This window comes from Neophocaena asiaeorientalis, unplaced genomic scaffold (assembly GCF_003031525.2).
Source record: "Neophocaena asiaeorientalis asiaeorientalis breed wild unplaced genomic scaffold, Neophocaena_asiaeorientalis_V1.1 scaffold152, whole genome shotgun sequence".
NCBI lineage: Eukaryota > Metazoa > Chordata > Mammalia > Artiodactyla > Phocoenidae > Neophocaena > Neophocaena asiaeorientalis.
Window position 1 is genome coordinate 3,237,392 of NW_020185338.1, and position 24,809 is coordinate 3,262,200.

At 45.2% G+C, this 24,809-nt stretch overlaps 1 protein-coding gene and 1 non-coding gene across 11 annotated transcripts in view; both read left to right on the forward strand.

The window, feature by feature from the left end:
- The window catches only part of FOXN3 (forkhead box N3), a 408,764-nt gene that overhangs the window by 342,892 nt on the left and 41,063 nt on the right, over positions 1-24,809 (forward strand). The window lies entirely within an intron of this gene.
- Positions 16,856-16,928, forward strand: TRNAE-UUC (transfer RNA glutamic acid (anticodon UUC)). Its single transcript has one exon. It is a non-coding gene; the product is annotated as a tRNA-Glu (tRNA).

The following is a 24,809-nucleotide window of genomic DNA, read 5'->3' on the forward strand; positions in this document are numbered from 1 at the left end:
TTCTCTCCTCATGCAGAAATCTGCACAGTGGTCAAAGGTTGAATTCAGAGTGTGGGCCTGGGTCAGAACCATGATGATCATTCAAATTACTGAAAGTAGCAAACCAAATCTGGCTCCCTGTGCACATTTTTAAAAATTTGAGCCCAAATAGTTTCTCACCCTGCAGAAATAATAAGGCCACATTCTGTTGTTCAGATATTCTCGACAGAACTTTTTTTGCCCCCAGATAACAAGTTATAAAAAATAAGCAGTTGTCTACATCTTTAAAAAAAAAAAGAAGAAGAAGAAAAAGGGCTTCACTGGTGGCGCAGCAGTTAAGAATCCACCTGCCAATGCAGGGGACACGGATTCGAGCCCTGGTCTGGGAAGATCACACATGGCGCAGAGCAACTAAGCCCATGCGCCACAACTACTGAGCCTGCGCTCTAGAGCCCACAAGCCACAGCTGCTGAGCCCGCGCGCCTAGAGCCCGTGCTCCGCAACAAGAGAAGCCACCGCAACGAAGAGTAGCCCCCACTTGCTGCAACTAGAGAAAGCCCGTGCGCAGCAACAAAGACCCAACTCAGCCAAAAAATAAATAAATAAATGAATTTATGAAAAAAAAAAGAAGAAGAAGGAAGGGAGGGAAGATGCTTACTTCGCTTAAGAACAGTTAATTGTTCTTTGAGGTCATCTCAAATAATTTTGAGCATTGCCTTCCTAACTGAATTTCAGGGGCAGGGCAGTGGTGAGGGAGGAGCTGCCTTCTCAGCTTGCTGGGATTTCTTAATGAGCAGTGGGTATCAACCAGCACTCAGTTGGCTATATATGCCCCTGACAGCTGGGCTGAGCCCCTTCTTACAGTCACTCTGTAAATGAGACCGCAACTTAAAGAGGTAAGTTTCACTTGTCCTACATCCCTTACATTAAAGGCAAACATTACGGATTCTTCTGTCCACTCACCAAGATCTATATCCCCTACCCTCTGGTTGTCACCAGAAAGGATTTTACATTTTCTAAATTTTAATATATGCAGATGTCTTTCCATGAGTGTCCAGAGACCTTGAAGCTCTATGGGACTGTGCATGATTTCATATACAGACATATCTGAGATATATATAGTATCATGTTGGTTCCAGACCACCACAGTAAAGTGAATATTGCTATAAAGTGAGTCACATTTGGTTTCCTAGCGCATATGAAATGTATGTTTACACTATACTGTAGTCTGTTAAGTGTGCAGTAGCATTGTGTCTAAAGAAACCAATGTACATATTTTAATTAAAAAATACTTTATTGCTGGGGCTTCCCTGGTGGCGCAGTGGTTGAGAGTCCGCCTGCCGATGCGGGGGACGTGGGTTCGTGCCCCGGTCTGGGAGGATCCCACGTGCCGCGGAGCGGCTGGGCCCGTGAGCCATGGCCGCTGAGCCTGCGCGTCCGGAGCCTGTGCTCCGCAACGGGAGAGGCCGCAACAGTGAGAGGCCCGCGTACCGCAAAAAAAAAAAAAAAAAAAATACTTTATTGCTAAAAAATGCTAACCGTCATCTGAGCCTGCAGGGAGTTGTAGTAGTAGCATCCAAGATCACAGATCACCATAACAAATATAATAATAATGACAAAGTTTGAAATATTGTAAGAATTACCAAACTGTGACAAAGGGACATGAAGTGAGCAAATGCTTTTGGAAGAAAACGGTGCTGATAGACTTGCTTGATGCAGGGTTGCCACAAACCTTCAATCTGTGAAGAATGCAGCGTGTGCGGAGAGCAATAAAATGAGGTATGCCTATAATGCTAAATGCTAACGTGGGCCTGTGGATCCTCATCTTTGGCTGCCAGAGCTCCCAGCCCCCCAGCCGGCCACTCCACAAGTGACATCAGTCCTGGAGAGCATCATGGGTTATAGCAGTGCCCAGTGATGGGTTTCCATGGTGACAACTCAGTCCTCAAGAAAATATTGTGTAGACAGGGAAGTATACGGTATAATTCTTAAATTTTGTTAAAATGGAAAAAAAAAAAAAAAGATATTTCACCCAGAGGCAGTGCTTCATGTATTGGAAAATTGTCTTAAAGAGAGTGCTGTATTTCCCGACAATGTGGCTAAGTGAGTTCTTGCTTCATGAAAAAAACATTTGTAAAAGTCTGACAAAGGTTCTTGAGCCAATGAGAAAGTTGGTAAAAGCAAGTTCTTTATAACTGTGTTGAAGAAAAACCAGAATAATACAGTTTGGTTATCATTTAAAGTGTGAAGGGATTTGCGAGGCTTCCTGGCTTTTGCTACATGTATCACGAACCTGACTGTAACCAAAGGTTATATATAATGTGGTGCGGTGAATAATGCATGGGGAGTGATAACAGACTTTAAAAGAGAGAGAGAGAGAGAGAAGGTGGCTTTTAAGTACAGTATGGCATTTCCTTTCTGCCATGGTGATACGTGATATAGTGCTCTGTGGTGTGCAAAGTGTTACTGGTTGTCATAGCAGAACACCATCCTGGAGAAGGGAGGAAATGCTGGCATAAGACGCTTCGCTGGAATAGAACTACAGTTCTAACAAAACCATCATGGTTAGCTCCGTATTTGTTGTCAAATAGTAAAATCCATGCTAGTCTTTTTCTTTCTTCGTGATAATGCTGAGTAGCCCTGATACCATCCCAGGGCTTGTATTACACACACAGGCTTCTGCCTTCATTTGAGAGTTTTGTACCTGTATTTTTACCTGGTGTAAAAATAGGTTATGTTATGAATGCCTCCCTGAACTCACTTGCAGCCACTGGCCCAACTCACTAAGCTTCAGGGTTTGAATACCTTCTCTGTAGCGCCTGTAATAAATTTCAGTGGTTCTCCTTGCTGTCAGGATTGCCTCTCCTTGGTCACATTTCAGTCGTCGTTATATTTTGTTAGACCCTGAGTGAACAGCCCTCTGAAAGAAGCATCTGAACTGAAGCTAATCTTTGCTTTCTGGTGGTTCTCAGGGCAGAGTCTCTGATGTGTCTGTCCCATCTTTCAAAGTGTATGTATATTGGATGAAACTGATGGAAATTCCTCTGATCCAGCTACTGATGTTCAGTTACCTGGGTGGGTTTCAAAGGGAGCCAAGGCCAAGACAACCAGTGAGTCCAGATCGGTCGTCTTTGCCACATCATGGCTGTATCCTCTTCATCATCCAGCCCGTGAATCCACATTCTTCACCCAGCGAGGTATGGAGTAGGTAGTGTGGAAAGAGTTGTGTGCGTGTACACAGTCCAGAAGAATCCATCACACCACCGGCAAGCACAGCTCGCGCAGCAGGACCTCAAGATGATGGTACTTGGGCGGCATCATTTTGGTCTGATGATGATGATACGGCGCTCCCGAGTGCCAGGTTCTCCCGTACGTGATTTGTGCACATCAGGTCATCTAGTACCACAGCCCGATTGACAGATAAGGAACCTGACGCACAGAGAGGTTAAGTATCTTGACTGAGATCACACTGCTAGTAAATGCTGGGGCTGGCCCCAGAGCCTGTGTTCCCAACTGCGCTGCCACTTCTGTGATCCAAAGCGGAACCAAGGAAGGCCCTAAATACATCCAGAGAACTGGGCACCTCCTGGGGGAACCACTGGAATCAGTGGTGTAAAATGAAGAAGAAAAACATGGTGATAAGCAAGGAAGAGGAGGGGACTTTGAAACATAGATGAGAAAGCCTCGCTTGCAAAAAGCAAAATAAAACGCAAAGTTCTGTTCATTAAACTGTTGTCAATATGGAATTATACATCATTGTAAAGAAAAGGATAGTAAACTGTAAGCAGGAGACGAGTACCATGAGTGACAAGGACGCTACCCCATACTTCTGTCTCACTCACAGCTCTGGCATATCTGGCTCAGATATCTTAGCACTGCATCCCCACAATTTCAGGGGCGGCCCGAATACAATATCCCATTGATCAAGTGGAATATCAAACTTACCCAAGTTACAGTGATAACTGTGATAACAGCTAATATTACTTGACTGTGTCTCTGTACCAGGCATTGTTCTTAGGGCTTTGCATGAATCAACTTGTTTGATCCGCCCAGCAGCCCTGTAAGGGAGGGAGGTGCTATTTTGCATTTTCCAGGTGAGGAAACAAAGGCAAAGAGAGGTTAAGCCAACTTGCCCCAGACTTCACTCCTAGCTCATGGCCAAGGTATTGATAACAGTCATCCATTCACCAGATATTTGATGAGAGCCCACTGGGTAAGGGGCAGTGCTCCTGGCTCCTGGGGCATGGTGAGGAGCAAGCAGACGAGACCTTTCCCTGAGGGGCTGGCCTTCACGCAGATGTGCACGCATACACATGCGTCATAAGCTCTGAGCACCTCCAGTGATGCCTGTCGAGTATTAAGGAAGGGCAGGAATTTCTTAGGAGTGAGAAGGACTTTACAAAGATGGGTCAGGAGCAACTGGATGTGTTAGATAAAAGCAGAAAGTAAGGATAAATGAGTTCAGATTATGGAAGACCTTGGAGAGGCATAGGGGAGAGTCTTAGCTGGGGGCTGGATTGAGTTGTGTGTAGAAACGCAGCCTTCCCACAGTTGCCTCTAATGACACACAACATTGATTGGAAGTACAGTCACAACAGACTGTTCGGTCCAACCTTCTTGTTTTGCAGACGGGAAAGCGAGGCCTAGAAAATTTCTTCAGGACGAATTCCCTAGAAGAGCTGTCCACATGTTTCTGCTGCAGCTTTGTTTATAAAAGCCAAAAATTAGAAACAACCTAAATAAATGTCCATGTCCAGGGAGATGTTGAGATAAACTACGCAGCAATGAAAGACACGCGCTCCATCCCTCTGTACCCCAGATGGAGAGAGGCCAAGACTTACTGTTGAATGAATGAAAGAAACACATTGCAAAGCGATGTGTAAGTCTGTCTCCATTCATCTAAGACAGCAACACTATATTGTTGTGAAAGATACAGATTCTTGTCTGCTTGTCTGCAAAGGAAAAGCTCTGGTCAGATACACACCGAGGAAATGTCACCTTCAGTGAAGGGGCAAGGCCATAGGATTAGGTGATCTTTTTAGTAGTGGCCTGATTTTAAAAATAAGCAACTATATTCTTGTATTAATCGTGTGATTAAAAATTAAGTCAAAAAAGAAAGGTCTATTGACTTGTCTGATTGCATATGTTGAGTTAGTTGAAAAGGCAAGTCTAGGACCACTCAAGTTTCCTGGCTTCCAAACCCCACTCAAACACCCAAATATTCAAGCATGGAGAGGTGGGGTAGAGGGGGATCCAGAGCTTCGTAACCAGCCAGATATTGTTTACGAATCCCAGGAACCATACACATGTCAATGGGTTAAACCGGGTTTTGCTAAATGAGTGTGTGTGTTTCAAAAAAAGACTCCAATTTTTAATGGCATTAGTATTCCAGTCAGCTGAATCCCAGGCTGGAGAAAGGTACAAATGATGATTGCTCATTAGCAAATAGAATACAGATGTTAGCTTCATTTTGCCTGAGTGCATTGGCACCTTGGGGAGCCACCAGCTTACTGAGCCAAACCCACAGTGATGCTGCCGGCCCGGCGCAAGGGAGGGGTCTGCAGATGGGAGGGGATACAGGTCACTTCAGAGCTTACAGGGCTGGGCTTTGTTTCCAGCAATAATTTGTTGGGACTGATTGGTAGAAGAGGGAAACTAAGAATTCTAAAGCAACTAACCAAAAAATTTTAGTATATTTTTTATTATATATTTTTTTCATTTAATTCTTAACAACCACCCTATGAACTAGGGTATATGGTTCCCTTTGGAAAGGAAAGTGAGGCTCAGAGAGGTGAAGTGAATTACCCAAAGTCACACAGCAACGAAATGATATATTAGAACCCACGTGTGTCTGGCTCCAGAACTCAGACTTCTGGGTGCCCTTCTCACTAGCAACTGGGGCTAAGGAAGAGAACGCATCTAGAGATCTCCCTTTGAGCAGTTTCCAGGACTTTTACATCTTATTTTCTCAGGAGCCTCATAAAAGATAAATGAAGGTGTTCTCATAAACAAAACCAGCACAGAAAAGGTCCAAGCTGGAGAAGGATAGATACGAAGGATAGTAAGATGCTACTTCAACAGTCCTGGCCCTCAAGAAGCATCTAGCTTGGTTGCAGGGTCATGAAGATTGAAAATCAAATGGGTAGAAGTCCTTACTGACCGTTCTACATGACAGGGAATAAATGTGCAGAAGTTGGATTTTCATTAAGGGGTGGGTACAGTTTTCCTAGGAAGAAAGGATGGGGAAGGGTTCTCAGGTTGGCGGCGACATGAATAAGAACACCCACGAGGAGTGCCAAGGCTGGCTGGAGGGACCGGGCTGCTCCGTGAGAGTGGCAATTCACTTGGCTTTGAGTACCAAGCAGGAGGGTTGGACCATGTCTTACAGGTTGGAGAAGAGCTGGCGGAGGTTTAGAAGGAAAGGGGTTCTTGAGACTGGTGCCACGTGGACAGTGGTTTGGCAAGAGGAGAGCTCAAGGCGGCAAGACCTGGTTGAAGGTGGTTCCTGGGGTCTGGCACAAGCTGGTGAACACTGGGTTAGGGGTGCGGAGTGGTGGCCTGGGTGCCTTCTAAATGCATTTGCAATATGAATATGTTAGAAACGCCTTACCTGCCAAGACATTTCCCCCCACACACACCTTGACCTATCTCATAGCTTATTTTGCCTTGGGTAAAATGCTGGGGTTTTAAAGATTTGGGTTTTGTTTTTTTTTCCAGTAGGGAGGATGAAAAGTTTATACCCCATCAAGACATAATGCCTTTTATGACTCAAGTGTTCTACCCACACACACCTCCCGCCCCCCAATAAACACACATCACTTACAAACTGCTTGTGCGTCTGTTCACACTAAGTCCTATGTAAATGCCTGTTAACCAACTTTCGTATCAATGGAAGTGTGTCAGCCTAGGTGCCTCTGGTGATGTGAGCCCGACCTGTTCCTAGTGCCCCAGCCAGTAAGGCATTGTGCTGCCCACCTAATCTTTTTGCTCATTGTCAAAAATGTCCCACTTCTCACCTTTGCAACTCTCAGCAACTTAATAAACTTTTTCAAGAGGAACTGAGGTTACTCTCTTAAGAAGACCCTGGTCTGTCTTCAAGGTGAATGAAGAGTTTTAGATACAGGGACCCATTTCATTATGCCCTCAGCATCTGCCCAGCTGTTAAAATTTTAAGACGGCAAGTCATCGAATTTTTCAGCTGTCCCACCACCACCACCCAACCCGTGTATCAGATGTCACTATAGATCTCTTGGTCCAGCAAATTCTCTTTACTGTCCTACAACAGAAGCTACCTCCCTTCTGCATTTGGGCTGACAGGGATAAACAGCTGGAGGCATGGCCTATGAGAAAACAAAACCAAGCTTCCAGAAACAATTGACTTTAACTTCTTGTTCTAAACTGAAAGTTTTTACTGTTGCTTTCACTAAATTCTTGTCCGAGAACTTTTCTCACCTTATTAAATGGATAGAATTCAATGTGGTCAGATGCATTCTGCCTCGGGAGTATAAAATTAATTTAGAACCGACATTTTAAATAGTGGAAGCCTTTTATATAGTGATGTGAAAATGGTTCTGCTTTTGAAAACCAAAATCAAACATTAAACAGTATGTGTCTCTGTGAAGAAGTCAGATATCTTGCTGGGATATTACTTTGGCTTTCTGCCAAAAAAAAAAACAAAACAAACCTCTATTCTTCTAACTCTGAAGAAATGAAGCAAAAAAAAAAGGTATTTGAGGAATGGGGAGGGGGTTGTGATTGTTTTATCCTCGAGACTAGAAGCCAGATTTGCAAAGCAGCACTTTTTTTTTTTAACTCTAATCCAGACAAGAAAAATTGGGTGCCTTCCCCAGATAGAATCTCTAAACTGTGCCCAATGAAAGCTTGAATAACTGGTTTGGATTTTGAAAGATAGAAGACCCAGCCCATTGCTGACTGCAGTTTAATTACATAATTAACCAACCAATCCTGTTTTTCTCTGGTGTAGACGCCTTGCAAAATAATTTTCCATATGCCCCACTAACCCTCAACCTCACGTTGTTGTCTCCCGTTTTTGTTAACCATCTGAAGGCAAATTCTTTTAATTCTCTTGCTTTTTTAAAGGGCTTGGCCAGGCTCACCTTACCCGATAAACAGTTTAACAGTCAGAAGCAGCGTCTGGCCCTCTGATACAGATCAGAAAATGGAATCGTGTTACTCCCAAGCTGGTTGTAGCCTGTGTTTTTTCTTTTAAGAAAATATTCTGCTTAGCTAGAAGGCGTTCACATTACTTGATCCCCACTGGGCTGAGAAGAAAGAAAAAAAAAAGTCTGACAAAATGCAGAAACTATGGTCGGTTGCCATCAGAGTTGAACCACCTTCAGGGGCGAATCCAGGGAAGGAGCTGCGGGGAGGGGGTGGGGGTCATTGTGAAGCGCCTGCCCTGGAAGGGGGCCTCTGCATCTCTCCATCTTTTCACAGCCGTAATTGAGTGAAGAATATCACCAGCTTGATTTACAAAAGCTGCCGCTTACTCCCTCCTTGTGCCCCAAAGCAAACAAAATAGGCAGGTTCCCAATTTGGAGCCAGCGGCATGAAGCCCAGGCCTTTGTTTGCTGTTGAGTTGTCCGGGCAGCCGAGCAAATAGATGTGAAGAGATTAACCAAACAAGAAAGCCCAGCACGGGCGGCCCTTTCTGTCCAGCCTGGAAAGTGCAGCCAGCGGGGCCGGCCGAGGGGTGGAAAAGGCACAGGGCCTGGGCTCTGGTCGAGACTTCCGCAGACAAACCTTGTCCTTTCTCAACATCCCAGTGGGGAAAATAGGATTGAGCCTGCTTCGCCGGTGATAGAAATTAGAGATTGAGTCCAACCTCCTTAGCTCACAGATAAGGAAACTCCCTCGTTAACAGATAAGAAGACAGAAGCCATTGTGCTAAGTAACCTGCCCCAGACTGGTTGGGACATAATAAAGAGAAGACACCTCATCAGAGTTGGGAGCGCATCCACGCTGACTTGTTATCTTTAGGGATTTTCTAAATTCTTCCAGAATGTTTTGCTCCTTTTGTGCTTGCCTGTTGCCCCGAAAGGCTTAGTTTTTTCAGCCTTCAAGGATCCGTGAGAAAGCTCATTGAGGAAAGACCCGGAAGTTAGGAAGTGCAGCGGTAGTAGCATCTTCTTCAATGCTGTCGAAGCGAGTATAAAATTGGAAGCGATAGCCTAATAAATTATTAGGTGTGCCCTTGAGCAACCGCATCACAAGTTTTGGTAATTGCCTGCTTCTTTTCTAGAAACACAATTAGTTGTCCAGTTTCCTCTGGGTGGCAGCCTTCCCGTCCCCTCCAGAGCAAAAGGGAAAGGGTCTCGTTTATTATCCTTCCTCAGTATTCCTCACTTAGGTCAGCCGGCAGGGTCATATCCTCAGACCAGTGGCTTGCCCAAAGCAAATATTTTAGTTATCTATACCTCACCTATCTCCAAAAAAAGAAGGGAGGTGACTTATGATCATAAAAGCACAAAAAGCAATCATACCAGCAGTCCCTAATGTAGGATTTTTTAAAGAGTAGCTGTATGGGAAGGAAAGGGAGGGAGGGTCACTCCTAGGGGTTGTACTTCAAGAGCCTAGGCCACGAAAATGACAACCATTGATTCAAAACCCAGCTCTGACAGCAGCAAGAGCGAAGAGGGAAGTGTGGTGGTACACACAGCTCTCATTTCTAGGACAAGCACACATACCAGTGAGGTGCCTGACTCTGAGAACAAGGGTGATCTATAATGGCTTTTTATGACAGGGGTAAGAAATAGTGCCTTAAACCAGCAGTCCCCAACCTTTTTGGCACCAGGGACTGGTTTCGGGGAAGACAATTTTTCCATGGAGGGAGGGGGAGGGATGGTTCAGGCAGTAACGCGAGCAATGGGGAGCAGCAGATGAAGCTTCGCTCTGAAAAATGAAGAAGGTTAGCTTCCCAACCTCTCCAGCTAGAAGGCTAATGGACTACAGGCTGAGCAATCCAGCGTCGGCTGCACACAATCTTTGTGAATTGTTGAGTTCTGATAATACAACACCCCCCAAGGAATATGTCTTAGTCTACTCCAGCTGCCATAACAAAACCCATAGATTGGGTGGCTTTAACAGAAATATAGTTTCTCAGTCTGGAAACTGGAAAGTCCAAGATCAAGGTCCAGCAGGATTTGGTATCTAGTGAGAGCTTACTTACTGGCTTGCAGGTGGCCACCTTCTCCCTGCATTCTTTCCAGAGAGAGAGAGAGAGAGAGAGGGAGATTTTTCTCTCTCTTCTTATTCTTATAAGGCCACTAATCCCATCATGAGGGTGCCACCCTCATGCCTAAATCTAACCCTAGTTCCTTCCCAAAGGCCCCATGTCCAGATACCATCACATTGAGGGTAAGGGCTTCAATATATGAAACTTGGGGGGGACACAAATGTTCAGTTCTTAACAGAATACATCTTTGTTGGCATTGCACATATTTCAGGATCATTCCAGAGCAAAGACTCGTAATGCTTCCTTTCAGCGAGAGGAGAACATTTAGTCCTGTCCTAATGATGCACTCCAGGGTGAGACTCAAATCTCTGATGAGCGAGTGTAAAGCTGATGATTCTTACCCTTTTCTGTATAGTCCATCCCTGAGACAGCTGGATAAAAGCTATGGACGCTCTCCAGAAACATGCACAGAATCCCAGCGTTTGTATGCACTTTCTGCAGGTTCCACATAAGTCTTCCTATGGAAGGGCCACCTACCCTCGCCCCTCCCCCTGGGGTTTCCTGCTCTGTCTTCAGGGCAAGCATCTCTTTCCGTCCTTGCAAACTGCTTTTCTTCGGGCGGTCATCAAGAATCCGAGGCGCTGCCCTTCAGTCCCAGGGCACTAGTGGGATCCAGTGGTTGGAGTTGAGAACCATCTGTTCACATTCACAGAGAATTAGTTTGTGCAGCCGCATACACTGAGGCTCTGATTAGGATCCTTGCTATTACCTTCAGTTAATAAACACGACCAGGATGACTTGGCCACTTTGGAACATGAAGATGGTGATAAAAATGAATGTACTTGGGAAGCTTAATCTCCAAAATTGCTTCAAGTTTGGGTTCTCCTCCCTCTAGCCCTGAAAACCGCAGAGAGAAGCATATAGGATGACATCAGCTGGTTTGGAGGGACACAGTTTATTCCAGATGAGAGGTAATGAAATAAAAAAAAAGAATCAGAAAAATGAACAATTTTATGTGAAATGGAATCAGTAAAATTAAATCCATTTTGGATTCATTAGCTAGTCTATTTGGGTTTTTGCAGAGTACTTAGATGGAGAAACTAGGCAGCTAGAGAGTGGGAAGAAATGTAGAAATTGTGTTCTGTAGTCCAAACCGTACAGTTTCTTTTGAGAATAAAATAAAGCAAAACGGAATGAGCTGGATTTGCTGCTCAGCAGATGCCAGGATTTTACAGTGTGGAAGGAATGTTTTACTTTGAAACATGCGCAGTCTGATGACCCCCGCAGGAAGGGGCTGACCTAACCAGGCCATGTTTTTAACCCTTTCAGTCACTAGGTGCTGAGGCTGCCCCACTGCCGGGGCCAACAAATAGCTAAATGAAGTGTACAGTCCAGATTCAAAATTTAATTGAAATAGGAAATGATGCTATTTAATTTGACGCTTGTATGTATGTGTAAATTAATGCAGCAAATAGCACTTAGGGATAAATACGGTGGATGCTGATTTACTAAAGCAATAAAGCAAAGCTCTAAGGAACCAAGCCTTTTATTTTAATAGGATGTTTGAGTGACAACAGTATACTGGGTGCTGTGACAAACCACAGTTCTGGAACTGTGACACAAGGGCGCGTAATTTGCAAAATCCTTGTGAAGCATGGAAGTGGAGTTTCTGGGCCGAATAACTACATGAAATGTTCCAATAAATAATGTAAACTTGAAGAATTTACCACTGAACCATTTCGCCTTTTTCATTGCAATGGTAGGATGAACTTTATCAACGTGTTTGCATTAGTATATCATGCAGTGATTTTACACTGAGATGCAAATGAACTAGTCTCAATTGAATACCTTTGTTGTGATGTATTTAGACTTGTTCCTTTGACTTCTTTTACTGAACCAAGAGAAAATAGTAGTAAAGTAGTGTTTCCTCATAGTGACATGCCTATAAAAGCAGTAAGGCAATCATTCTTTTATTTAAACTCTAGTTTTGGACACTTCTGAATAGCAGTTAAGTTTTTCTTTTCTGCATAGAGGAGCTTTTACAAATAGAGAGAACCATCATTCACTCCCAGGCTGTTCTATTCAAGAAAAATATATTGGTGGAAAAGTACATTTCTCAGGCCTCCAAGCGGAAATTGTCACTTGGCTGTAAATGTTGTGGATTGACATTGTCTTATCCTTTTTGAAACCAGTGGTATCAAACTTGGGAATTTTTTGATCCCTTTTTTTCAGCCAGCAAGAGATTAGCTGGTGCTACTGCGTCTCTCTTTCCAATTTTTCAAGCACTGACTGAGCATTTCAAATACTGTTGGTAAGAAGTTAGCTATTTGTCAGGGTTATCTAGTGGCTTCTGGTAAAGGGTGAAGAATCAGATGCTCCTGAGGAAAGGAATATGAGACAGAATAGTTGCTTAGATTTTGTGTTGGAAGCGGGAATTGGAATTAACTTGACCACTCAATAAGATGCTGACCACCAGTTGGTCCTGAAATGTTCCTGTGAGTTCCTCAGCCCATCATTTTCTGCCGTCACATTTGCTCCCCCTTCTTTCTGGACCTGCCTCGGGCTTTTTATCCAGAAATCTGAAGACCCTAGGTGATTTCACAGGGTCTCTTTGAGCTCAAAATTCTGTCATTCTCTGCTTAGAACTGAGAGAAGTCTGGCTATATGAAAATCCAGGTAGGTTTTATTTCTCCACAAAATGATTTGTTTTCGGTGATGATTCAGGCTACATAAGCCAGAAATATTGCCAGGTGTAATAAAATAACAATAAATCAGAATTTTTAAAGTGAAGTGGGGTCTCTGTAGCAACTTTACAAAACACTACAGTGGAAAAATGATCCAGAATCGATCTTTTCAACTTTGTCGTTACATGGATAATTAGACAGCCGGTGCACATAATTACTGGCATATTAATTTGCATGGTTGCTTTTGCGTTTTTCCCATGGTCAAAAAGACAGTGGATTGCTCTGGCTCGTCTGTGTCTATTTAAAGAAATAAAATGTGTCTCGGTGAAAAATGATAATTCGTAAACCCCAAACAGATCGAAGTTCCATGGGGAATAAGTACGGTCTCCTGACCTCAGAAACTGCGCGGGGACTCTGGCTGCCCATCACTAGGCCGCCTGTACCCTCCTTTTATGTACTTCCCAGCATGTAGGCAGCGCTGCCACGGGAGGTCAATTTGGATACTATGGTCACATTTTAAAAAGAGAACCGTAATTATGACCTCTAATTATGTACAGTTATGCCTGCTGAGTTAAAGATAATAGCACCTCCTGCTTGGAAGTATAAGTTAATTGCCTACAGGGGTCAGGAGGGTGCTGACCCCTCTCTCTTCCCCCCAGCCTCAACCAGGCATACACCATAAGACAAAACTAAATTGGGCCTGCTGTGCTTTATCATGCTGTTTAAGTGTTGGGTTTAACCACTGTTTAACAGTTACTCTAGTGGAAGTTCAAATTTAACTCGTGTTCAAGAGGGATAGAAAGCTTCAGTTGAGTCTAGACCTTAGTCTGTCTTCCATGATGGCCTTCTCAGAATCCAGCTTCGCCTGGAGCTTCATGTCATGGGTCCTGTTTTTGTTAATTAAGAGCGTATTCCACATCTGGTACAGTTGGGCTGATGTATTTTGCCACCTTTGTTTTCTAACTATTAGAAATTTTTATTAGAGAATATTTCGATATATTGCAAAGAATAGAATAATAAACTCCTATTACCTTTCACCCAGTGATCATCAAATCCTGGCCAGGTTTGTTCCGTTTATGCCTCTCCCACTTCCACCCCCAAGTAATGGGAATTCTGGAGCAAATCCCTGGATATCATGTAACTTCTTCTATGTCTGTCTTAAAAATATAGAAACGTTTAAAGCACAACCACAATATCAATAATACACCTTAAAATTTTTAATGATAATTCCTTTGATCTTAAAAGTTCTCAACATGAGGAAAAACAGTTGTAACTGTGTGAAGTGGTGGATTTAACTAAATTTATTTTGGTAAGTTTATTTTTAATTGTCATTTTGCAGTATATACATATCTCAAATCATGTTGTACACCTTAAATTTACACAATGTTGTATGCCAATTATATCTCAGTAAAACCAGGGGAAAGGATAATTCCTTAGTAATTTATCAGTGTTACCTTTCCCCAATTGCTTGTAGGTTTTTATTTAACGTTCGTTTTTCAAATCAGGAAGCAAATAAAGGTCATACATTGTAATCGATTAGGTCTCTTTCAATCTGTAGGTTCCCTTCCATAATTATCTATCTCTTTTTCTTGCTGCAGCTGTTGTTGTTTAAGAGGTTGGGTTGTTTGTCTTCCACAGTCTGGATTCTACAGATTCATTTTGTGTTGTCTTTTTACTTGTTCCTTTGTCCCCTGAATTTTCTATAAATTGGTGGCTCAGTTGAGAGCTGGGTTTTTCAACCTTGGCACTTGATGTTTGGGGCCAGATGATTCTTTGCTGTGAGGGGCCATCCTTTGCATTGTAGGATGTTTAGCAGCATCCCTGGGCTCTACACACTAGATGTCAGCACACACAGACACACATGCACACACAGACACACATACACACACCAGTTACAACAATCAAAATGTCTCCAGACATTGCCAAGTATCCCCAAGGGGCCACAGTCACTCCCTGGTTGAGAACCACCGCTTATGGAGGCTGGAAGAGATTCAGACTGAACACTGATTCGTTTTGGTAGGACGACTTCAAGTGGAGTGTTATTCCTCTGTCAGGTAATATATTGTGTCTGGTTGTTTCTTTTCTGTGTTGTTAGCAGCTGTTGATTATCACTGCCTAGATAAAGTTATTCATCAGAGGCTTGCAAAATTTTGTAGATGCAGACTCTCATCTTGCCTTCTTCATGTATAATCTTGAATATTTCTTTAAAGAGAAACGTCTCCTCATCAATCCCTTAGCTAATCTGGGTACGCTGCCTGTAAGAAAGGAGCAGTCACTTGATTCTTTTATTAGCTCTCAAAGAATGAGTCAGTTCCACAGCACTTCCCAAAGTCGACCAGTGAGTTTCAGTTTTTTAAAAACATCATTATGAACTACTGGGTTTAAGCGTATTTGATGTGTTCCAGTTTAACGCAGTTACTAGCTTTATGGGAGCTCAAATTGCCCCATCTTTGGCCAATGGGAGAGGCTTTAAGTAGGTTTCTGAGTCTTTTTGACATGAAGACCATAGACTCCAATAGTGTCTTCTTCTGATATGACAGGGCACTCTGAGCTCATTGTGTATATTTCCTGCTCCAGACCAGGAGTCAGCCATTTCTCTAAGAAGCCCTGGTTTCTTTTCCCAGGAAATGGTAGAGCCTACAGTCTGTTGCCACCGGTAATTCTAACCATGTAGTTCTATTTGTTATGGATCTCGGACTCTACCCAATTAAGTTCTCAGCACCTTGATAATCTGTATAGCTTCTTTGGATGAGTTGTTACAAACTGCTTAGAAGCACCTCTTGTGTGCATATAAGCCCCTCTGAGACCAATAAGACTAATGTTTCTTTGGCCTTTGAAATCAGTGTTACAGGGTGAGATCACAGTATATGGAAAGGTCAAGCCCAAGGAGGCCTTTGTGGTTGAGTCACGTAGTAGGTTCTAGAAGTAGCAGAGCCTGGAAACTGATCGGTTACTTAGGAATGAATGGGACATCCTTAAAAGTCCATCTCTTGAGGACCAGAAGACCCTTGATTGCAAGCTCTTGATCAGGTCTTAGCAACCTAGGAGAGTCACGGTCTTTGCAATTTTTACACCCTGCCTGGAACTTCAAGAACAGGTTCTTCCTGGTTCCGCTTCATGCTACTCAGACACCTGAAGTTGTGGCTCACTGTCAGAAGGTATGGGCTGGCTACCTGTGGGCCTCAGCATGTCTTCTGCTCTTGAAGCAAGCATCCTTCCCAAGAATTCTGTGGCAAAAAGAATTCCTTGTTTTTCCCATAATGCAAAAAAGGCAAGTGTGTTAGAAGTGAGATATTGTCCAGAAGGTGAATGCTCACTAGCTTTGGGAAGAACCTCTTTGCATCTTTTTGGTAAGACCCTAGGTATATAGCGTACAAGAAATGATTAGAAGATAACCCGAGACAGATGACAGGAAATAGTAAGGAGAGCTCTTGGTGTCTGGGAAGGGAGAGACCACTGTGGGTGGGAGTTTCAGAGGAGGCTTAGTGGCAGAGCTGTACTTGGCAGTTCCAGGTACTACTTGCCTCCATGCGTTCAGACGTGGCCAGTCATCCCTCTGCTGCTAGCATCCCATGAACCCTCACCTGGCTATGAAGGCACCAGGTGACAAGTTCTAAAAGTGACTCGGGAGCCTTCTTTGGCAGGAGACAACAGGTTGGTGATCTCAGAGGAGCACTGCTCAGAAGGTGGATGCGCTGGTATCTGGGTTCCTTCATTCCATTTTTGCCATCAGTTCCATCAGTCTACACGCACATTACAGCAGACTGGGTGAAATGTAACTTTGAGGGACTACCATGTATTTTGTTTGTTTTTGTTTCATTGGGTGTTTTGGTGTTTCCTTTTATCGGCTTAGTTGGCAGGATTCAGGGAATACTGTGTTGAATATGTGGGTTCGATTTTAGGTGAGATTGGCTCCGTGAAGTACTTTTTTAAATAAAAAGCAGAAACACCTTTTTTAAACAAATTCTTTGTCTATCTAGAGAGAAACAGTCGAACTTCCCTGACGGTCCAGTGGTTAGGACTTGGCACTTTCACTGCCAAGGCTCCGGGTTCGATCCCTGGTCAGGGAACTAGGTTCCTGCAAGCCGTGAGGTGCGGCCAAAAAAAAAAAAAATAGAAACAGTAAGACATAAATACTAAGTTGGGGAGGGAAGGAGGGAACACTTAGGCTGCTCAGCATTTTCTCTCCATCGTAAGTCAAGCCAAAGCCCAGATTTCTAGAGTGTAAGTTTTGTCCTTACCTCTCCCTTCCACACCCGACGTGCCCCCATCACACACATACACGTTCTCTGAAGCAGTAATCATTTGTGGGGACAGGAGGCTGGTGGCAGTGGGTCAGCTCGTGCCTGGCCTCGCAGGATGGGCTGAATGCCTGTCACCAAGCACCTTGGTGGTCAGAGCTGGCAGCAGCAGGGTTTTGGGGGTCAGCTGCCACACTGACCTGAGGCACAGGCAGGTCTGAGGGTTCCAGCTCAGTGAAAAATATACCAGAAGCCTTCCTAGAAGAATCTTGAAGGGGAGAGAAAACCACAGGTGCCAGCATGGAGGCAGTTGCTCTGGTTTCCCCTTCTCTGTTTTCCAGTGTTCTTTGTTTGGTTTTGCTCATATAATACTTGCTGTATTATACTTGCTGTAACTTTTTTTTCCTTTTGAAAGATGAAATGTGCCTTTCACGGTAAGAGAAGGAACGCAGTTGCTGTCATGAAGTCACCTGATCCACCTGCTTGCTGGGCTGGCCCGCAAAGCCGTCTCCATATGGTTTTGCCCTTACGCAACCCCAGTGGGAACAGACCGTACCCCACCCACACTGTCACCTTTTGTCCACTTTACCTTCAGAGTCTACCTGGGTCTGTTCATCCTATCGTCTGATGACCGTCCTCTCTCTTGGTTTTTCCGAAAACAAGTGTGCCCCAGACACAAGCTGAAAACCTTTCTTGGCGTAGCATTTATAGTTCTGGAATGAATACATAGCATCTGCAAAAGGAAATCAGCTCTGGCCCGAACTCACCTCCTTTAAAAGCATGCTTCCCTAACCAAGCTCTTGCCCTCAGCACTTGGTCTACTTTATTCCACAGTATATTTACTTAGTGTTTTCACGTGCTGGTTGTTTTACTCATGTACGCTATGTGGCTGGGAAGTAAGGAGCTCAATTTTTTTTTTTTTCAAGCACATCCAAAAAAAGAATGTCCTTCAAAGTAGACTCAAGGCAAAATACTTGTTCCAGGGATGAAGACATTCCCAAAAATTGTTCTGGAAACTCCTGTGGAGGTTGTCTTTAGAACCAGTTTCCCATTTTCCCACCAGAAGATCAGCTCATCGCTTCATGGTTAGACTAAAGTCTAGACCCACGCCAGTCATTCCCACCCTCCCCACCCGTGGTCTCTCAGAGTGCAGGGATCTTCCACCCTTTTAGGGTCTGTAGCCTTCTCAGCTGGTTGGTATCTCCTTCAGGATTGCTCTCCCAGTAGCATAGCGTTATATGTAAATCTTGTTGGGTAGAAAACTTAATCCTTTTATTTCCATGATACTTTCATTTGTAGTCTTAATCTTGAATCTACATTTCCATATATTTCCATATTTAGTTGTGTCTAAAATGAATTACTTCTTAACAGCCTCACGCTATTTTTTGTTCTCAGTAATGAATGGATGGGGCCAGTCTCTTTGTATGCAATTGAGTAGACACTATGCAGTGAAAATGGAATCAATGACAACTACATTATTATAGCCTCCTCATTGTATCCACCGTCTCTGCAACCCCTAAAAGGTGCAGGACATCCCAGGAGCCAGCTTTGAGAGAGACATTAGGTAAAGTTCCCCTGTAGGATAAAGGAAAACAAGTGCTTTGGTGGTGCTTTGTTTTTATTTTTCAATCAATATATTTCATAGTGTAAGTTGTTTCTGAATAAACATGTTTCAGAGAACTACACACACGCAAAATACCAAGCAACAGATGTGCTTTTATCTTTTTTTTTATAATGTATTTGGGGGTGAGGATTACACCAGAAAGCATAAAAGGTGAAGCATTAAAACTGAGGCCCAGACAGAGCTCAGTGACCAGTGATCCTGTTGCGAGGATCAGCAGCCCTGATTCACTTTGGAAAAATAGCGGAGGCAACGGTTGGGCAGCACTCAGCATCAGTCCTGGTGAAGAACGCGCCCCAGTCTCCCAAGAGTGATGAGTGGAGTCTTTAGCTTGGTGCGTACAGACGAAAGCAGGAATAAGGACTTCAAGGTCTTTGATGGGAAATGTGCTTCCCCTGTTCTGGTTCCTCTTTGTATCTGAAACTCAGGTCTCTAAGGGAGAAAGAGACGGGTTTCCCAGGACCCACTCCCCAGTGGAAGCAGGATGGTATCAGCCGGTGATTGTTGTGTGGGTATGTGTGTGTCAGGGAGGGAGCCTGTTGGCTTCCTTCACGTCTTTTATTAAGAGGCCCCAAATAGGATTTAAGTAGCTGGGCTTTAGTAGTAAATTCTTATGACTTTCCATCTGGAAACAGGGTGGCCAAAGAGTACTAACATATTTCCTTTCTTGGAGCTGAAAGCGTGCAGAAGTCCCTGCTTTGCTGGCCCACTCCTGGTCAGCTGCCCAGCTCTGGGGCACTGTGGATGGACGGAGCCCTCCAGACTAGCTAGAAGAAAACCATAGACGGTTACACGAGCCTGCGGTGATTCTGCTTGCCCTCCACTGACCTGTCCCGCCCCCTGCAGCCCAGCCCTGTCCCCATCCGCGTGTCTGCTGTCTGCCTGCCCCGTGCTGCGATCCCAGTGTCTGAACCACACTCGGTAGCCCTTCCCAATCTCACTCCGCCTCCCCACTGCCTGACTTCCTGTCGGTTGGCTTTGTCTGCTCAGTTTTCTCACTTGAGGTTGTGGGCCGGGTGCTGGCTCTCCTGCCCTCCATCCTCCCCCCCAGAAGAGGGCAAGTACTCCTACACACCCGGGCCTGGCAGGCTGGCCTCCCTCAGTTGCCGTGGACACAGGGCACGGTGGAAGGGAGAGTGCTCCGGCCTTGGTGGATAGATCGGCCTCTCCCCAGAGAATACCCTAAACGTTCATTTGGAAATCCACTGTACCAAAGTGAGAGAATTCTGCGATGTGCACTTGAACTCAACCCCTGGGGTGCAGACGCAAAGAGTCACGGTGGGGGACTGCGTGTCCCTCTGAAGGCCCTTCGCCACCACATTTGTCCAGCCGCCCATCACTGCTTACCGCAGGCTCTGTTCCAGCCTCCCAGGGAATCCCTCTCTGGGGATGGTGTAACCAATGGGCTGTAGCAGGTGAATTATTTTATTTTTAATTTGTTCCCCTCGCCCCTACCCACATCCTCTGACTGAAGATGTGTTCTTAGAACACCCTCCGACTTGTCTTGAAGTAAAAGAAAGGGAAATGCTGGGCATCGCTCCCAGGGCATAACTGTTGCCCAGCTGTGGAGTTAACCTGATGGTGGAGATTAGGGTCCAGAGTGGCAGTGGTCTCTTCCAGGTTCTTGAGGAGCAGCTCTCTGGTAAGGGAGTTGATTTCAGCATGGGAGAACCCTTTTTCAACTCAACTGAATGATCGTTTATGGCAGGGGTCCCCAACCCCCAGGCCACGGACCAGTGCCTATTAGGAACTGGGCTGCACAGCAGGAGGTAAGCGGCAGGCGAGCGAGCGAGCAAAGCTTCATGTGCCGCCCCCCCATCGCTCGCATTACCTCCTGAACCATCCCCCCACCCCCCAGTCCGTGGAAGAATTGTCTTCCATGAAACCCGTCCCTGGTGCCAAAAAGGTTGGGGACCACTGGTTTATGGCACAGGAACACACAGATGGTAACGCATTGCATGGGATGGTGTGTGCGATTCAATATGGTAGACTTGATGTGGAAAGCACGGGGCAAGGTTTATTTATTTTATTTTATTTTATTCTATTCTATTTTATTTTTTGGCCGCGCCGCACTGCTTGTGGGATCTTAGTTCCCCGACCAGTGATTGAACCCAGGCCCTCGGCAGTGAAAGCATGGAGTCCTAACCACTGAACCACCAGGGAATTCCTGAGGGGTAAGGTTTAGTTCTGACGTGTCCTATCTGATGGCAGTCGCCTGTCAGATCTGGGAAAATCAATGGTTCCTTGTTCCTTTTGAAATTCTTTTGAGTCAGCGTAATACATACATTCCCAGACAAAGTGAGCCTTGTGTTTAGAGTTAACTTCCTCCAGTTCTTCATCCCTTGAACATTAGGGAGGAAGTCAGTTGAAAGCTGGGCAAGCAGTCGCTTTGTGCCTTGGAACACTGATGTCAGCCTTCTGTGTGATATTTACTTTCACTGACACACCTGCCGGTGTCACTCTGAGATGGAATCTTTGCTTCTGGAAAAGGGGCTTTGCACATCTACCCAGTTTAAGACAGAGCTAATTGGAGATGCCGTGCAAATGGAAATATTCAATTGTCAGCAACAACAAGCATTGCATGCCTGGTGGGGACCAGGCCACCATGAGAACGGCTGGAGCTGTGGAAGAGTTTGTGCAGGAGTTGCCAGAAATCCTGTGACCTTTCCTAGAGGTGGAAGTGGTTTCCAGGGTGGGGACTGTGCAGGAGCTGATTTTCCAGTAGGTGGGAAGAAGTGATAGCTGGGGAAGACAAGCTCGCAGCATGGGGAGGGGGGAAACCGGCTAAGATAGATGCCCTGGAGTTCCCCTGCCACCTCCCGCCTGTCATGCATCCAGCCCTCTGGCGCTCCTGTTGTCCCACTGGGCCTTTAGCTCCTGTCTCAGGGATCCCCATCCTGGTTCTGCCTCTGGTTTCTGGACTTGCTGCATCCTTCCTCCGAGACATCAGTGTGGCCAGGCCTTCCGGTTCTCAGGGCTCTTTTGGGAGCCCCCCATTCCCGTTCCTGCCCCTGGAAGCCTACCATACTCAGGGCAGTCTTCCTGGTCCCAGCTGGGTGGTGGGCTTTTGCTCTATCACTGGTTGAAGAAGCCAGGAGCAAACACGAGGTTTTCAAAGCAAAGAATTCCAGAGTCTAAAAGGCTTCAGCATGTATCCCCTTCAGTCCTCCCTCCCAGCATCAGAAGCCCCTCTACAAAATCCCCAGATGTCTCCTGTGCTCACGGTTGTCATGTACAGCATCCCCAGAGAGGCAAAAGTCAGAGCATGCAGTAAGCAGAGATCTACAACTGAATGAGGTGCAAAGGGGAAGGCACTTCTGAGGAATGTGTAGTTTCTCATTCACCTACAAGAAGTTTAAAAAGAGTTTTTTTTAGAAACTCCCGGCAGACAAGCAGCTGTAGAACAGTTGAACAAGCCAAACAGAACCAAACCAGAACTCCTTGCTTCTTAAGTAATGGTTACACCTCACAGGACAGAAGTCATAACCCGTTCTGGGTTTCCTGTCACCTTTGCCCACATGCTCCAGTTCTAGAATTTTGAACCCTTTGTACTGTCCACCTTGGTCCACGTGGTTCCTTTCCCTTTGCTCCCAGGCAGCTGCTAGAAAGATTTCCATCAACTGGTCAAAGATATTAAAGAGGCAGACATTCATCGTGGGGAAAATTCAGAGCGCCGATGTGAGGTGTTGGTGTGACAGTGTCTTGGCTGAGAGGAGAGGGGTGAACCTGAAGTGAGCCAGGAGAGGGTGGTGGCATTCCTTTCATTGGAAGCACTGACTTGGAAAAGTAGGGAATGAAACGCAGACCTCCGAAGAAGCAAAGGAGAATTTAGAATTAAGCGACTCAGAACACAACAAAGTTAAAGTGTTTCTTGTTCTCCAGAGAAAAGCAGAAGGATGGAAGCGTCTGGCCTGAGGAGTGTCGAGGAGCTTGCTTTTACTTCTCAAGCAGGGAGGGAAGCAGCAGCAAAAGTGAGTGACTCGCAGAGAGTTCGAGGCCCCAGAGGGCCGGCGGCTCAGCCTCCCTAACATCACATTAGAAACAGGGCGTCTGAGACTTACAGAGGTGACAGCCCGTGTCACCTGACTCCCAGCCCAGGGTGCACCCTGAGCTCAGCACTTAACCTTCCAGATGCTTCCCCTCCAATCCCTTCTGCATGAAATGGAATCAGCGTAATCAATGGGCAATTTACAGGCGTTAGAAGGATATCCCTGGTTGGGAAGCTGGCTTGTAGAATTGTGGTCCTGATTTGCAGAGTTGACCATGATGCTGCCCCTCAGAGCCAGTAAATCCCTCATTTAGAGCTCACCAGTCACTGGGTTTAAGCTGAGGAAGAAGATGTGTGAATGGGAGCCTAATAATCCTGAAACGCACGCAGAATTTATTCATCCTGTAGTTCGCCCCGACCTGATTTAGATTCTCTTTTGTGACAACAAACAACTGTTAGTTTCAACTTGTTTAATTGTTAGTTTTAACTCAATTCATTTCTTCAGTGTAGCAAGAGTTTGGAGGTTGTTTTGTTTGTTTGTTTGACTTAATCTTTTGGAGAAGCAGGACTGCTCTTGGTGTTCTCTAGCTCCAACTCTCATCCTAAAGATAGTTTTTGTTTGTTTGTTTGTTTTTTGCGGTACGCGGGCCTCTCACTGTTGTGGTCTCTCCCGTTGCGGAGCACAGGCTCCGGATGCGCAGGGTCAGCGGCCGTGGCTCACGGGCCCAGCCGCTCCATGGCATGTGGGATCTTCCTGGCCCGGGGCACGAACCCGTGTCCCCTGCATCGGCAGGCGGACTCTCAACCACTGCGCCACCAGGGAAGCCCCTAAAGATAGTTTTTAAAAGTCACAACTTGGAGTCAGTTTTTGTGTGAGGCTGTTATTCCCTAAAACCCCATCCATCGTGAAGATCGTCCACCGGGCTCATTGGTGTCACTTTCCCTCGTCTGGCTGTGAGAGCCTCGCAGATATGTAGCCGTGGTGAATACCATCTTAATCACCTCCCGCCAGAAGGGAGGTGGGAAAAATATTCCTGGTAAATGACCTCAGTAGATCTGACAGCACCGCCGCCCGCCCCCGGCCCGCCCCAGCCCGTTCTGTTGCCTTTGAGATCAGAGGCGGCTGGTGCAGATGTCTTGATCGATTGCAACAGCAGCCAGAGCGTGTGACTCCTACTTCAGTGGTTTCAAAGCCACAAATGTAGATATCCCATCTCTATTAACCGCCACCTAGGGATTTTGCAAAAAGGGGAGAAAAAGAGACATCAACAACAGAGTGAATTTTATGTCTATTCGTTTACTTTTGATGTATTCTATTTGAGATACTTTGGCTCGAAGAACTGTTTTTCCTGACCATAGCACATGTACTTGTAAGCTTAATACAGAGTTTCTCAACCTCAGCACTATTCACATTCTGAATCCAATAATTCTTTGTTGTGGGGGACTGTCAGGACACTGTAGAATGCTGGATAGCATCCCTGGGTTAAGTGTTGCCACTAGGTGCCAGTAGCATCCTCCCCGTCCCACCCCGTCATGACAATGAAAGCCACCTCCAGACGTTGCCATACAAGGGGCAGATAATATTGCCATACGATTGAAGGGTTGCAAAATCATCCCTGATTGAGAACCACTGACTCATGGAGTGTATGGAATGTACATAATGAAACCATGCGTATCTACTCAGAATGCCCCAGGAAGTGTACACCTTATTGAGATTTTTATTTCTTTTCTTGCTTGTGTATTTGCTTTCATCTATTTCTTGTTCCCTTAGCCCTAAAAGTCATCCACGTATTTTTTTCCTCCATTTTCAGGGATTAATTAAATACTTTCAGATGTCACTCTCATGCAGAGTTACAGGAAAATGGATAAAGATATTTCAAAGCAAAGAGATCTAGGAAAGTTATAGATGATAAAGGATTTCTAGGGAGCACTTGCCATCCTCGATGGGCTTCTTTGGATGGAAGTCAAATCCCCTACTAAAGGAGGCTCTTTCCCTTTCCTACACATCAGAACCCCCTGATACATTTTTACAAAACTCAGTGTCATCTGGGATGGGGCCTGACATTTAGTTTTCTGGAGTTTCCTGGGGATTCAACTGCAC